At 55.4% G+C, this 15,354-nt stretch overlaps 1 protein-coding gene across 1 annotated transcript in view; it reads left to right on the top strand.

The window, feature by feature from the left end:
- Positions 1–12,230: 12,230 nt before the first annotated feature.
- The window catches only part of LOC119564232, an 86,353-nt gene continuing 83,229 nt past the window's right edge, over positions 12,231–15,354 (top strand). The window contains exon 1 of the mRNA XM_043535600.1: positions 12,231–12,436. The gene's annotated coding sequence lies outside the window, so the exon portion shown is untranslated. The remainder of the gene's footprint in view (positions 12,437–15,354) is intronic.

Below are 15,354 nucleotides of genomic sequence, written 5' to 3'. Positions count from 1 at the left end.
ACCGGAGAAGGTTCCGGAGTCAGCGTAAAACGCCTGAGGTCACCTACCTACAACTGGTCAACAGGATGCAGGGATGTGCCCGCAAGTGGACAGCGGGGGCCCAAGCTAAAGAGGACCTGCTTGACCTGTTCGTACTGGAGCACCTGTACGAACAGTGCCCGTCCGACCTGAGGCTGTGGCTGGTGGACAAAAAGCTCGCGAACCCCCAGCACGCAGGGCAGCTGGCCGACGAGTTTGTGAACAGTCGGTCAGGGGGTAGCCGGGAGGAGTCCCAAAAGAACAGGCCCCCCCCGATGCAGAGAGAGAGTCACCATGGGGCCTCCCAGCGGGGAAATAGGGAGAACCCCCTCCAAAGGGGAACGCCTGGTGTTGGGCCCCTCCGACCCGCTCGAGGGGACCAACGTGACCTGAGCTGCTATCACTGTGGCCAGAGAGGCCACGTACGGGCCCAGTGCCCCGGGCTCAGGGACAAACTGAGCAGACCCAACCTACCCAGGGTTAACTGGGTAGGGACTCAGCTGGACGAGGGGCAGGCGACCCAGGAAAGGGGGGCTACCAGTTTGCCACCTGCTCAGGAGGGAAGAGTACCCCCAGCCTGCCCCGCCAGAGGGCTGGAGGCTCTGGACTCAGGGTGCTCAGTTTACAGGGTGGGCGCGGGGCTGTCCCTCCGGAGAGAGTGCCTTGTTCCCCTGGAGGTGGATGGGAGGAAGGTCAATGGATACTGGGATACGGGCGCGGAGGTGACGCTGGCCCGGCCCGAGGTGGTGGCCCCAGATCGGGTGGTGCCCAACACCTACCTGACCCTGACGGGGGTGGGCGGGACCCCATTTAAGGTGCCCGTGGCAAGGGTACACCTGAAATGGGGGGCCAAGGAGGGCCCCAAGGATGTGGGGGTACACCACCATTTGCCCACTGAAGTTTTGATGGGGGGGAGACCTAGAGGACTGGCCAAGCGACCCCCAGACCGCCCTGGTTGTGACCCGTAGCCAGAGCCGGCGAGGGGCACTGCGACCTGACCCTGGGGAGGGTACCACACTGGAGGCGCGAGACCCTACTCGGGTGGGGAGGGAGCGCCGAGGGGCACGGCTCAGAGAGGCTGAGGCCTCAGACCTGGCCACGGAGGGGGAACCGGGCCCCATCCCTTCCCCAGCCGCTGAGTTCCAGGCCGAGTTGAGGAAAGATCCCTCCTTGCAGAAGCTCAGGGACCTGGCCGACCTCAGTGTGGGACGGACCATGAGGAGAGGCTGCCAGGAGAGGTTCCTGTGGGAGAAGGGGTTCCTGTACCGAGAATGGGCTCCCCCAGGGGAAGGGGAGTCCTGTGGGATCAGGAGGCAGCTGGTGGTCCCCCAGAAGTACCGCCGCAAGCTCCTGTCCCTGGCCCATGACATCCCCCTCGCAGGGCACCAGGGAATCCGGCGCACCCGGCAGAGGTTGCTACAGAACTTTTACTGGCCCGGGGTCTTTACCACCGTCCGGCAGTATTGCCGATCCTGTGACCCCTGTCAGAGGGTGGGGAAGGCCCGGGACAAGGGGAAAGCGGCCTTGAGACCTTTGCCCATCATAGAGGAGCCTTTCCAGAAGGTGGCCATGGACATCGTGGGGCCACTCAGCAAGACGACCCGGTCGGGGAAGAAATACATTCTGGTGGTGGTAGATTTCGCCACCCCCTACCCCGAGGCAGTGCCCTTAGCTTCCATTGAAGCAGACACCGTGGCAGATGCGCTCCTGACCATTTTCAGCCGAGTGGGGTTCCCCAGGGAAGTCTTGACAGACCAAGGCTCCAACTTCATGTCGGCCCTGCTCCGGTGCTTGTGGGAGAAATGTGGGGTCCGGCACGACTGGGCCTCAGCGTATCACCCCCAGTCCAATGGGCTGGTGGAGAGGTTTAACGGGACGCTAAAGATGATGCTGAAAACCTTTATGAACCAGCACCCGCAGGATTGGGACAAGTACTTACCTCACCTGCTGTTCGCGTACAGGGAGGTGCCCCAGGAGTCTACCGGATTTTCGCCTTTCGAACTGTTATATGGAAGGAGGGTGAGGGGCCCCCTGGACCTGATGAGAGACGAGTGGGAGGGGAAGGCCACTCCCGATGGAGAGTCAGTGGTGGAGTATGTCCTGACCTTCCGAGAGAGACTGGCTGAACTCATGGGCCTGGCCAGGGAGAATCTGGCCAGAGCCCAGAGGAAGCAGAAGGTCTGGTATGACCGCAGGGCGCGGGCCCGTGCCTACGCCACCGGGGATCAGGTGATGGTTCTCATCCCCGTGAGAAAGAACAAACTACAGGCCGCCTGGGAGGGCCCGTTCAAGGTCGTCAAGCAGCTCAATGAGGTAAACTATGTGGTGGAGCTGTCGAACCGGGCCCACCACCGCCGGGTGTACCATGTGAATATGATGAAGCCATATTATGCCAGGGGGAATGTGGTGTTGGCCGTGTGTGGTCAGTGGGAGGAGCAGGGAGATGACCCTTTAGTAGATCTATTCCCTGGGACCAGAGCTGGTTCCCCCCTGGAAGTAATTCCCCTCTCGGATCAGCTAACCCCTGCCCAGCAAGCTGAGGTCAGGGGGGTGCTGTATCCGTACCGACAGCTGTTTTCCAACCAGCCTGGACGCACTAATCTGACTGTCCACCGGGTGCAGACAGGGTCGCACCCGCCGATAAGATGCTCCCCCTTCCGAGTCACAGGGAAAACTGCTCAGGACCTGGAAAGAGAGGTCCGGGACATGCTGGCTTTGGGGGTGATCCAGCCATCGGCCAGCCCTTGGGCCTCGCCGGTGGTGCTGGTCCCCAAAAAGGATGGGTCAGTCCGGTTCTGTGTGGACTATCGGAAGCTCAATGCCATCACTGTATCGGATGCCTACCCCATGCCCAGGCCGGACGAGCTCCTAGACAAGCTGGGAGGAGCTCGGTACCTTACCACCATGGACCTTACAAAGGGCTACTGGCAAGTGCCGCTGGATGCAGATGCCCGGCTGAAATCGGCCTTTATCACCCCTCTGGGGCTCTATGAGTTCCTGACCCTGCCTTTCGGCCTCAAGGGAGTGCCGGCCACCTTCCAGCGCCTGGTGGACCAGCTCCTGAGGGGGATGGAGAGTTTTGCCGTGGCGTATATTGACGACATCTGTGTCTTTAGCCAGACCTGGGAGGACCACGTGTCCCAGGTTAGACAAGTGCTGGACCGACTCCAGGGGGCTGGGCTGACTGTCAAAGCGGAGAAGTGCAAGGTGGGGATGGCTGAAGTATCTTACCTGGGCCATCGGGTGGGGAGCGGCCGCCTAAAGCCGGAACCGGCCAAGGTGGAGGTGATCAGAGACTGGCCCGCTCCCCACACCAAAAAGCAGGTCCAAGCCTTTATTGGGATGGCAGGATACTACCGAAGATTTGTGCCCCACTTTAGCGCCATAGCCACCCCCATCACTGAGCTATGCAAGAAGGGGAAGCCAGACAAGGTGGTCTGGACCGAGCAGTGCCAGGAGGCTTTCCGGGCGCTGAAGGAGGCTCTGGTCAGTGGCCCAGTTCTGGCAAACCCAGACTTTGACAAGCCCTTTGTGGTGTTCACCGACGCCTCCGACACGGGACTGGGCGCGGTGTTAATGCAGGAGGATGAAAAGGGGGAGAGACACCCCATCGTGTATCTGAGCAAGAAGTTGCTACCCCGGGAGCAACACTACGCGGCCATCGAGAAGGAGTGCCTGGCCATGGTGTGGGCCCTCAAGAAACTAGAGCCCTATCTCTTCGGGCGACACTTCACCGTGTACACCGACCACTCTCCCCTGACCTGGCTGCACCAGATGAAAGGAGCCAACGCCAAACTCCTGAGGTGGAGCCTGCTCCTGCAGGATTACGACATGGACGTGGTCCATGTGAAGGGAAGTGCCAACCTGATAGCGGATGCGCTGTCCCGGAGAGGGGGCCCCGAACTTCCCCAGGTCACTGGTCACAGTGACCCCGCTCAGTTCAGTCTCGAAGGGGGGAGAGATGTGACGATGTGAAGCAGCAGGGAGGGGGGAGTGTTGCCCTGGGAATGTGCCCTGGGGACGGGAGACCTGAGAGCCTGTCACCTGAGCCAGGAGGGGGAGGGGGAGGTAACACCTCTGCCCAGGAATGTGGACGGAGGCTGCAGCAGGGAACCTGCTGGGTGGGTTTAGTTTCAGGTTGGGGCTGGGTGGAGGAACACAGGGAACCCCAGGGCTGGGGTCTAAGCTCCCTGCTCCCCCAGAAGGACTTGACTGAGGGGTCCTGGGTGTACCCACAAGCTCTGTTTTGGACTGTGTTCCTGTTGTCCAATAAACCTTCTGTTTTACTGGCTGGCTGAGAGTCTCAGTGAATCCCAGGAAGAGGGGTGCAGGGCCTGGACTCCCCCACACTCCGTGACAATTATAAATTCTTAATAACGATGCTCTATTCAAGGTAACATGTTCACTCCAAAGCCAAAAGCATCCGACTGTAAAATTCCCGCTTTACAAGCTGTTCCTTGAAATAGATTTTCATGTGTCATTTTTTGTCCCTGCTACTTTTTTAACAAAGGGCCAATAACAACTATGACTTATTTGTGTGCAGTGAAGAATCAGTTTTCACTTCTGCCTTTCCCCTAGGAAGGCCCCGATCGCAGTTGGTTTCTGGGTAGGTGTCAAGGTTCCTTCCCCACTCTGAACTCTAGGGTACAGATGTGGGGACCTGCATGAAAAACTCCTAAGCTTATTTTTACCCGCTTAGGTTAAAATTTCCCCAACGTACAAACTATTTTACCTTTTGCCCTTGGACTTTCGCTACCACCACCAAACGTCTAACAGGGATATAATTGGGAAAGAGCCCGTTTGGAAATGTCTTTCCCCCCAAAATCCTCCCAAATCTTACACCCCTTTCCTGGGGAAGGTTTGATAAAAATCCTCACCAATTTGCATCGGTGAACACAGACCAAACCTTTGGATCTTAAGAACAATGAAAAACAATCAGTTTCTTAAAAAGAATTTTAATTGAAGAAAAAGTAAAAAGAATTACCTCTGTAAAATCAGGATGGTAAATACCTTACAGGGTAATCAGATTCAAAACAGAGAGAATCCCTCTAGGCAAAACCTTAAATTACAAAAAGACACAAAAACAGGAATATCCATTCCATTCAGCACAGCTTATTTTATCAGCCATTTAAAGGAATCAGAATCAAACGCATCTCAAGCTAGATTACTGACTAAGTTCTCAGACTCCATTCCTGTTCTGTCCCCGGCAAAAGCATCCCACAGACCGAGAGAGAGAGGCTTTGTTTCTCCCTCCCCCCAGCTTTTGAAAGTATCATTGACCACATTGGTCATTGTGGTCAGGGGCCAGCGAGGTTACCCTAGCTTCTTAACCCTTTACAGGTGAAATGGTTTTTCCTCTAGCCAGGAGGGATTTTAAAGGTGTTTACCCTTCCCTTTATATTTATGACACTCCCCCCCAAATCACAGATAGGATTTCTTCCTGGAGCTGTAAACTGACAAACCTTTAATTCTCTGGATCAATGAGAAGAGCTGAGAGGCGGTGGGTTGCTCCATGCCACCATTCAAGCTCTCTGGAGGCTTTCATCTGCTTCCTGTTCGGTCTGGAACTGTTCCCTTGATGCTGGAGACATCAGTTCCTCATTGGATTGGGGACCTAGGCTTGGTCCCTCTGGAAGCGATGTAGGGGATGGGGCTGTTTCCGTCGACTGTGAACCGCTCTCCGCTGGGGCACTATGTAGGGGTTCAGGCTCCGGCTGAGCCTCTTGTGTAGGGTTATCGGCTGCTGCCAGTTCAGGGTCGGTGGGGCCCTCTGGTGTTGAGGTTGCAAGTACTGGATTCAGTGCTGGCAATGGGTCTGGTGCTGGTTGTTCCTCTGGTTCCCGTTCTGGGACTGGCTCTGTCTGGGTCTCTGGGACTGGATCCACTACTGCTGTTGCAGACATTGGCCTGGGGTCTGGGTCCATCACCTCTGACCGGGTCCTGGTAGAAGTTTCCGGAACAGAGCTAGGCATGACGGCTGGTTTAGCCTGGCTGCTGGTGACCATTCCCACCCTCTTGGCTGGCTTCACACGATTGGCCAAGTCTTCCTCCAAAAGCATGGTGATGGGATAATCATCATAGACTGCAAAAGTCCACGTTCCTGACCAGCTCTTGTACTGAACAGGCAACTTGGCTGTAGGCAGATTGAAAGAGTTGGACTTGAAGGGTTGAATCGTCACTTGGATCTCTGGGTTGATTACATTTGGGTCCACTAATAAAGCATGGATAGCCGACACCTGTGCTCTGGTGTCCCTCCATGCGGTGATCTTCTTCCCGCCCACACTCATAGTTTCCCTCCGCTCCAAGGGTATCTGGGAGGTATCTGGGCCTGCGGACCTCTGGTGTGATTTTGGTGCAATGAACTGTAATCTGTTGGGGTTCTTGGGGCAGCTGGCCTTTACATGCCCCAGCTCGTTACATTTAAAACATTGTCCAGCTGACGGGTCACTGGGGCGAGGTGGGTTGCTGGAGAATGGTGTGGCGGGATGATAAGGTGGCTGGAGGGTTCCTTGGGGGGTAGTTGGGGCCTTGGGCTGCCCCCGGTAGTAGGGGGTGGTCTGGGGTTGTCCCTTCTAGTATCCGCTCCAACTGCGACCAGTTTTTTTCTTTTCTGCCACCTCCACCCATTTGGCTCCAATCTCCCCCACCTCGATTACAGTTTTGGGCTTCCCATCTAGGATGTATCTTTCTATTTCCTCAGGAACACCCTCTAAGAACTGCTCCATTTGCATTAGGAAGGGCAAATCTTCTGGAGATTCAACACTTGCTCCTGATATCCAGGCATCCCAATGTTTCACAATGTGGTAGGCATGTCGGGTAAATGACACGTCTGGTTTCCACCTTAGGGCTCTGAACCGCCAACGGGAATGCTCGGGTGTTAGCCCCATTCTGACTCTCGCCTTGGTTTTAAACAGTTCATACTCGTTTATATGGTCCTTAGGCATTTCAGCTGCCACCTCAGCTAAGGGTCCACTGAGCTGCGGCCTCAGCTCTACCATGTATTGGTTAGTAGAGATGCTGTACCCAAGGCAGGCCCTTTCGAAGTTTTCTAAGAAGGCCTCAGTATCATCGCCTGCCTTGTAGGTGGGGAACTTTCTGGGATGGGAAGTGGTACCTGGAGAAGGATTGCTCGGGTTTGTTGGTATATTCTGCTGAGCCCTTGCCTTCTCCATCTCCAGTGCGTGCTTCCTCTCTTTTTCCTTCTCCTCCAGTTCTTTGTCCTTTGCCTCCATTTCTTTGTCCCTTGCCTCCATTTCCCTCCTGTGGGCAGCCTCCATTTCTTTTTCCCTGGACGCATGTACATCCATCTCCATCCACATGAGTTTTAGCTGTCTTTCATATTCCTTTTGTTTTTCCTCAGCCTCAAATCTGGCTAATTCCAGCTTTTGTTGAACCGTGGAGTCTGTCATCCTAACCTCTCTGTTTTTAACTAACTTTACACCCGAGAGTTAGAAAGAAAACAAAACCAAAAAAAAAAAACTTGGCTTGTAAAATTTTGCTATGCTGTCCGGATACCTATGTTCTCTGATAGTGATGGTCAGCCTACAGAGAAATCCTTAAAAAAAAATCTAACACCTTTGTCTCCAGGCAAATAGTCAAAAAAACCCTCTAGTTGCTCTTAGGTAAAAAAACAAAACAAAAACTTCTTCAGGTCTGTGAAGACTTGTGAATTTCCCTGCAGCAGGTTAACTACCCTGCCTTTAGGTCGAAAAAACTCCAGCTCACAAAAGACAATTCCCTTTTGTCTCTGCTCTGGCCCCAAAGCAGAGACAAAAAAAACTCTAACTGCTTTCAGCCAAAAACCTGCTTTCCAGCAGCCCAAATGAAAAAAAATATTCCCTTTTAAAATCTGTGCTTCTGGTTCAAAAATCTCAAATTGATCTCAAAATGATTTCAAGTAAATCCCACTTCTCACATCATGTCAAGGTGCCTTCCCCACTCTGAACTCTAGGGTACAGATGTGGGGACCTGCATGAAAAACTCCTAAGCTTATTTTTACCCGCTTAGGTTAAAATTACCCCAAGGTACAAACTATTTTACCTTTTGCCCTTGGACTTTCGCTGCAACGACCAAACGTCTAACAGGGATATAATTGGGAAAGAGCCCGTTTGGAAATGCCTTTCCCCCCAAAATCCTCCCCAACCTTACACCCCCTTTCCTGGGGAAGGTTTGATAAAAATCCTCACCAATTTGCATAGGTGAACACAGACCAAACCCTTGGATCTTAAGAACAATGAAAAAAGCAATCAGTTTCTTAAAAAGAATTTTAATTGAAGAAAAAGTAAAAAGAATTACCTCTGTAAAATCAGGATGGTAAATACCTTACAGGGTAATCAGATTCAAAACAGAGAGAATCCTCTAGGCAAAACCTTAAATTACAAAAAGACACAAAAACAGGAATATCCATTCCATTCAGCACAGCTTATTTTATCAGCCATTTAAAGGAATCAGAATCAAACGCATCTCAAGCTAGATTACTGACTAAGTTCTCAGACTCCATTCCTGTTCTGTCCCCAGCAAAAGCATCCCACAGACCGAGAGAGAGAGGCTTTGTTTCTCCCTCCCCCCAGCTTTTGAAGGTATCTTGTCTCCTCATTGATCATTGTGGTCAGGGGCCAGCGAGGTTACCCTAGCTTCTTAACCCTTTACAGGTGAAAGGGTTTTTCCTCTGGCCAGGAGGGATTTTAAAGGTGTTTACCCCTCCCTTTATATTTATGACAGCAGGGCTGGGCAAAACACAGCCCTGATCTCAGCTAGGACAGGGACTGTCTCTCGCTGTATGTGTGGGCAGTGCCTGGCACACCGGGCCCTGAGCTCAGCTTGGCAGGGCCCGTCTCTTGCTGTGTCTGGACAGCACCCAGCTGTCATGGACTCCCAGGGCTCATTCTCGCTCGGCTCTATGTGGCCCTTGGGAGTGACCCTTCTTCAGCGTGACAGCCTCCTGGAAAGGTTCACTCTCTCTCCAGGGCTAGGCCCTCTGGCCCCAGCACCACCTGGGACCGCAACTCTGAGCTGGCCTGTCTGTGCCGTGGGCCCCCTCAGGGAGTCCCATCACTCTGCACCCCAGGGTCCTCCACCCCAGAGGGAGCAACGCCCCCCCCCCCGGTCGCTACCCTGTGTGACGAAGCGGGACTGTTCTTAATGTTTCCTCTGAATAGTGTGGGGGTGCCTCAGTTTCCCCTAGGCAGTTCTTAAGTATCTAGGTGGTGGGATAAGGGTGTATGATTGTTGCAGAGCCCTAGAGGGCAGGTGTGTGCAGGGGTCTGGACACAGAGAATGGCCGACACCCTGTTTCCTGGCAATTGATGGCCTGGCCCTTCCCCCCTGCAAGGTGAGAGCTAAAGGGTTGGAGAACAAAGGAATCAGGTGACCTCCTGGCCCGGGAAAGGGACAAAGCCCAGAGGAAGAGGGGCTGGAGGGGGTTTCAGTTTGGGGCTGGCTGGGGATGAGGAGTGAAGTGCAGACGTGGTTGACTGGCTCACTGCCCCCCAGAATGGACCCAGCTGAGGGGTCCTGTTCTCTGTACCTACAAGCTCTGTTTTGGACCATGTTCCTGTCATCTAATAAACTTTCTGTTTTACTGGCTGTCTGAGAGTCACATCTCACTGCGAAGTTGGGGTTCAGGACCCTCTGGCTTCCCCAGGACCCCGCCTGGGTGGACTCACTGTGGGAAGCGCCCGGAGGGGCAGAGGATGCTGAATGCTCCGAGGTCAGACCCAGGAAGGTGAAAGCTGTGTGAGTTGTGTGCCCTGGAGACAGGCTGCTCACAGAAAGGAGACAACTGGTGGCAGCCGTGGGATGTACTGCACCCCGTGGGTGGCGCTTCCTGCAGTAAGTGACTGGGGAGCAGTAAAACGAAGGGGGATTGACAAGGACCAGGCATGCTGAAGGCTCAGAGAGGAGCGGTTTCGGGGGGCGGTTAACCCCTGGGAGTGTGTGACCAGCGAGAAGGACTGTGCAGTAATGGGGTCCCCCTGGGGACGGCGGTGAGCCGTCTCAGGGGCAGAGGAGCCTGCGGCTTGGCCCTGGGAGAGAGAAGGACTTTTGCAGTAACAGGGTCCCTGGGGATTGCAGCGAGCCGTCCCAGGGGTGGAGGAGTCTGCGGCTCGACCCTGGCAAAGAGGCGGTGACCTCGAGAAGGGCTGGCACACGAGGGGTTCTCCCTGGAAACCGTGGGAAGCTGAGAGCACACAGGCCTGTGAGTCCACAACAACTTGGGAAGAGCGGAGTGATGGCCTGTCACCGTCTCCTTAAGAAGGACATTGTAACCCTGTGCAGAAAGAGAGGGTTGCGCATTGGAAAGTTCACCAAGGCACAGTTCATCGTGCAGCTGGAGGAGGATGACGGCTCTAAGGAACAGATTCCTGACCCCAACTGGGGCTATAGCAGGATCTGGGAGCAGCTGGAGTGGGAGCCAGGCATCGCCAAGACTCCTGTCCCCGACCAGACAAGGGTCTTCACGATCGGTTCCCCATCGGGGGATCGGAGACGGACGGGATTGGAGCTGAGTCCAAGAGAGCAAGAGGACCGTGAGAGACAGCGAGAGCCCGAGAAAGAGCTGCAGGAGACGTAGCAGCATGAACTGGCGATGGTGCAGCGGAGAGGCCTAGGGGACCTCCCCAGGGTGAGTGGGGATAGACCCCGGGGGGGCCAGTTCTGCAGGGAACCTCGAGACTAAATTGCTGCCCCTGGTTAAGGATGGGGGGGATGTGGATGCCACCTCACTGCCTTTGAGCAGGCTGGCGATTTGAACCAGGGGGACCCTGCGGAAAAGCCCCGGTGTCTAGCTCCCTTGCCGGTCCCAAGGCCATAGACTCCGTCAGCCAGATGGGTGGGGTGGTGGACAGGCTCCCACTCCTGACCCCAACCTATATGTCTGTGTGGAGTTTCCTGGGGCCAGGCCCCTCGGACCCCCAGTGGGAGCAGAAGGTGATGGTCAATGGGGAGACATTCCTGGGGTGGCGAGACCCTGGGACAGAGAGAACTGTTGTCAGGCCCTGGGTGGTGCAGCCTCAGATGCTGAGGGGCTGTGTGAGCTGGGTGAGGGTCCCAGGGACGAAGCCCCTCGCCCTGCCTATGGCCCAGATCCCTGTGCAGGCCCAGATCCCTGTGCAGACCCAGGAGGGGTGGGGCTGGCTGGTCGTTGGGGTTCTCCAGGATATCAGCTGCAAAACCCTGTTGGGGAGTGAATGTGTCTCTTTGGGACAGGATCCAGGCCCTGCTCCTGTAATGGCCAAGGGTTTGAATTTGAATCCAGGAAACCTGTAGCTAGAAGGAAAAGATTCCTGAACTTGTGGGTGGCAAAGGGAAGGAGAATGCTTCTGACCTTTTCTCTAGGAAGTCTGTCAGTTTGCCTGAAAGGGGATTGTGGAGGAATCCACCGGATGGGCCAGAGGTAATTCTGGATGTAAGGGAGACCCAGAAAGACCATGCCCAGGCCGTTCTCAGGGCCCTCGGGCCTGGCCAGGCTCAGCACACTCCAGGTGGGCCTGTCCCTGTCCAGGTAGCTCAGACCCCTCTATGTCCCCAGTCCAGAAGCGACCTCCTTCCAGCTGAGCCCCCTACATCCCCTCCCCCACAGCCCCTCCTCCACCCTTTGTCTTTCTTCCTGGTCAAACAGGTCACCTGGGCCCCCTCTCTTCCATCCCTTGTTCCCCGAATGGCCAGAACCAGCTGCCTTCCGGGGCCCGCTCTCCTCCGCCCTTTGTCCTCCCACGGGCCACAACCGGCTGGCTCCCAACATGGGCTGGGCCTCCGGGTCACTGGTTGCGAAGTTCCACAGTGTCCAGGCTGGTGTCCGGGGTCCAGGCCTAGCCAGGCGAGGTCACACCTGGCCCTCTGCAACCACAATCCCACTTTCCCCCCACCTCGTTACACACACAGCACACAGGGAAACTGAGGCAGGCACAGGATTCATGCAAAACTCTAACAAAATCCCCCACTTCGTCACAGGTGCTTTTCAAAATAAAAGTTTTGTGCAAAGGTTCCCTGCCCCAAAAACTAATCACGGGATTTTTTGGTTTTTAAAAAGGTTTCACAGAGATCTGGGCCACTTAAAACTAATGATCCCTGGGAAACATTCACTAGCTAGGAACGTTTCACAAAAATATCCCACATGTTTCAATCTCTCCTGTCTTCTGTCGATGGCACCGAGATCTCCAGCCACTGGAACCGGCTTGTGCAAGAAGTTCTAAGGCCAGATTCACACACTGACTTCCCCTTCCCGTCTTGAAATCTCACCTCTCGCCCCAGCCCTCGCCCTGACACTCGCACCCGCTCCCTGCCAGGCAGGTCTCTGCACGCACTCGGCTCTTCCCATTGGAGTTGGGATTCGCTAGCCGTCCTAACTGGGCATCTGCTGTTCCAGTGCGCTGTTCCCAGCCGCCCCACCCCAGAGGCGGACGCATCTCAGCTCCAGGTGAGGAACCCCTGGACAGTGTCGCTGTGCGGCTGTTCCCAGCCACCCCCCACCCCAGGCGCGGACACATCTCAGCTCGGGGTGAGTGATTAGTGTCTGCAGCGTGTTCAATACGATAAGAGGTGTGAGCTGCTAGCGTTCAAATATTATTTTGTGACTGGAAAACGCAGTCAGAAAGGGATAGGGCAGGGAGGGGGGGCAGGTAGTCAGGACTCCTGGGTTCTACCCCCTGCTCTGGGAGGGGAGTGGGGTCTAGCGGTCAGAGCCAGGGGGTGATGGGAGCCAGGACTCCTGGGTTTCATCCACGGCTCTGGGAGGAGAGTGGGGTGTAGAGGGTCTCAGAGCCACGACTCCCGGGTTCTGTCCCTGGCTCTGGGAGGGGAGCAGGGTCCGGTGGGTTAGAGTGGGGGGTGGAGGCAGGGAGTCACGGCTCCTGGGTTGTGTCCCAGCTCTGGGAGGAGAGTGGGGATTAGCAGGGCTCAGAGACCCGGACTCCTGGGTTCTATTTCCAGCCCCACAAGCAAGATGGAGCCTGCCTCTGTTGCAAGGAAGCCACAGGCAGCCCCAGCCAGAGGGAGAGGAAGTCGGCAGGATGCTGATGCTGGGGTTTCTGAGATAGCATCTCCCCTTCATCCCTGTCCGCACCGACTTCTGCTTTCACAGTCCTATGCATGCCGCTTCCCCGGGCTCCAAGTCACAAAGCGTGAGAAACCCGGGCTGCAGGGTGGGAGAGCCAGGCGCTGGGCCCCCCTCTGCAGGTCTAGGGGTGAGTGGAACTAGGGTGCGGGAGGGAGCTGGATGGTCTGTGCAGACTGGGGTGCCCCTCAGTCCCGACCCACAGCCCCTTCTTATCCCAGCCCTGGGCTCCCTGCCCCACAGCTCTGCCGCTGCCCCTCAAGCCCGAGCAGGGTCCTGCCCCAGGGCTCCCCCACCCTGGGGACAACACTGGAGGCGTCGGCTCAGGGGGCCACGTACAGCCGGGGGTTCCCCAGCTCTCATCTCTCCGCCTCCTTCCCGAGAGCACCTGAGGGCAGCAGAGGGATGGTGGGAAATGGAACTGCAGGGGGTTTCCCCTTCCCCATGGGGGTGGGTTTGGGGGCAGGGAGGCCAGGCATTGCAGAGGAGGCAGTTATAGATACCCCAGGGGGAGCACAGACGTGCAAACTTCTCTCCCAACCCCCAGCTCTGCTCCCCATATTGCCCCACATGGAGCTGGGTGGGGCACAGACCCCTTGGGGCTCCCAGACACTGCACGGGGTCAGGGCAGCCCCCCAGGGATGGGGACGGGGGCTGGATCCCTCAGGGCTGGTCCATGCTCCTCCTGCCCTGCCCACTTATCCCGCCTCCTGGAGAAGGGCAGCCAATCAGGGGTGCTGCAGGAGGGAGGCAGCTCCCCCTTCAGGAGCTGAGAGGAGTTTTTAGGTAGGGGAGGGAAAGAGGGGGAGCGGCCTGTACCATTTTCTTGGGGGTGCGAGGAGCCATTGCCCCGTACCATTTGCACAGAAAGGGAAGGGGGAGGAGGACAGAGGCTCATACCATTTTAAATGGAAAGGAGGGGTGCGGAGTCAGTAGTCCACAATATTTGCATAGGGGAGGAGGGGAGAGGAGTGAGTGGCCCATACCATTCTCATGGGTGAGGAAGAGATAGGAGGGAGTGGCCCAAACCCTATTAACAGGTGAGAAGGGGGGGAAGGTGTGAGTGGCCAATACCATTTTCACGTGTGTCAGGGTTCCCTCCCCACTCCGAACTCTGGGGTACAGATGTGGGGACCCGCATGAGAGACCCCCTAAGCTTATTCTTACCAGCTTAGGTTAAAAACTTCCCCAAGGCACAAATCCTTCCTTGTCCTTGGACGGTACTGCAGCCACCACCAAGTGATTGAGACAAAAATTCAGGAAAAGGGTCACTTGGAGTCCCTTGTTCCCCAAAATATTCCCCCAAGCCCCTTCACCCCCTTTCCTGGGGAGGCTTGAGAATAATGAGAGTACTGACCAGACCCTGTGTCCTTAGGACACTGAAAATCAAACAGGCTCTTAAAAGAAGAACTTTATTTCAAGAAAAAGTAAAAGAATCACACCTGCAAAATCAGGATGGAAGGTAACTTTCCAGGGCAATAAAATGATTTAAAACACAGAGGATTCCCCTCTAGGCTCAGCTTCAAAGTTACAAAAAAGAGGAATAAAGCTCCCTCTTAGCATAGGGAAAATTCACAAGCTAAAACAAAAGATAATCTAACACATTTCCTTGCCTTTACTTACACTTTCTGTAATTTTAGATGTATCATTTCAGGTATCTTTTCAGGAGATGTTTTACCTGCTAGGTCTCTCTCTCCATCCAGAGAGGGAACACCCAAAGAGAGCACAAACAAAACTTCTGCCCCCACCCCCAGATTTGAAAGTATCTTCTTTCCTTATTGGTCCTTTTGGTCAGATTCCAACCAGGTTATTTGAGCTTCTTAACCCTTTACAGGTAAAGTGATTCTGTACCTCTGGCCAGGAGGGATTTTATGTTCCTGCATACATAAAAGTTGTTACCCTTCCCTTTATATTTATGACAACATGTGAGCAGTGGGGAGGAGGGAGTGGCCCTTACTAGTCTCACAAGAGCGTGTCGGCGGGCGGGGGGAGTGGCCCCTACCATTCTCAGAAGAGTGGGGAGGAGGGAGTGGCCAGTACCATTTTCATCGAGGGAGGAGAGTCCCAGCTATAGGAAGAGCAGGGTGGAGTGGGGGGTGGGGGAGACAGCTATGGGGCATGGGGGGCAGCATTAGTGTCCCGCCCTGGCTCGAGAGGAGGGAGCTGTCAGCTCTCTGCACTATCCCCCCACCTTCCGGGGATGCTTTACCCACATCTGGGCCATCCGGCTCCACTGGGTCCCTGCAGAACCGAGCCCCTCACCGCATGAGGGTGACACCAGC

This window comes from Chelonia mydas, chromosome 24, assembly GCF_015237465.2.
Source record: "Chelonia mydas isolate rCheMyd1 chromosome 24, rCheMyd1.pri.v2, whole genome shotgun sequence".
Taxonomy (NCBI): Eukaryota; Metazoa; Chordata; order Testudines; family Cheloniidae; genus Chelonia; species Chelonia mydas.
This window is presented reverse-complemented; position numbering and strand designations above follow the sequence as displayed.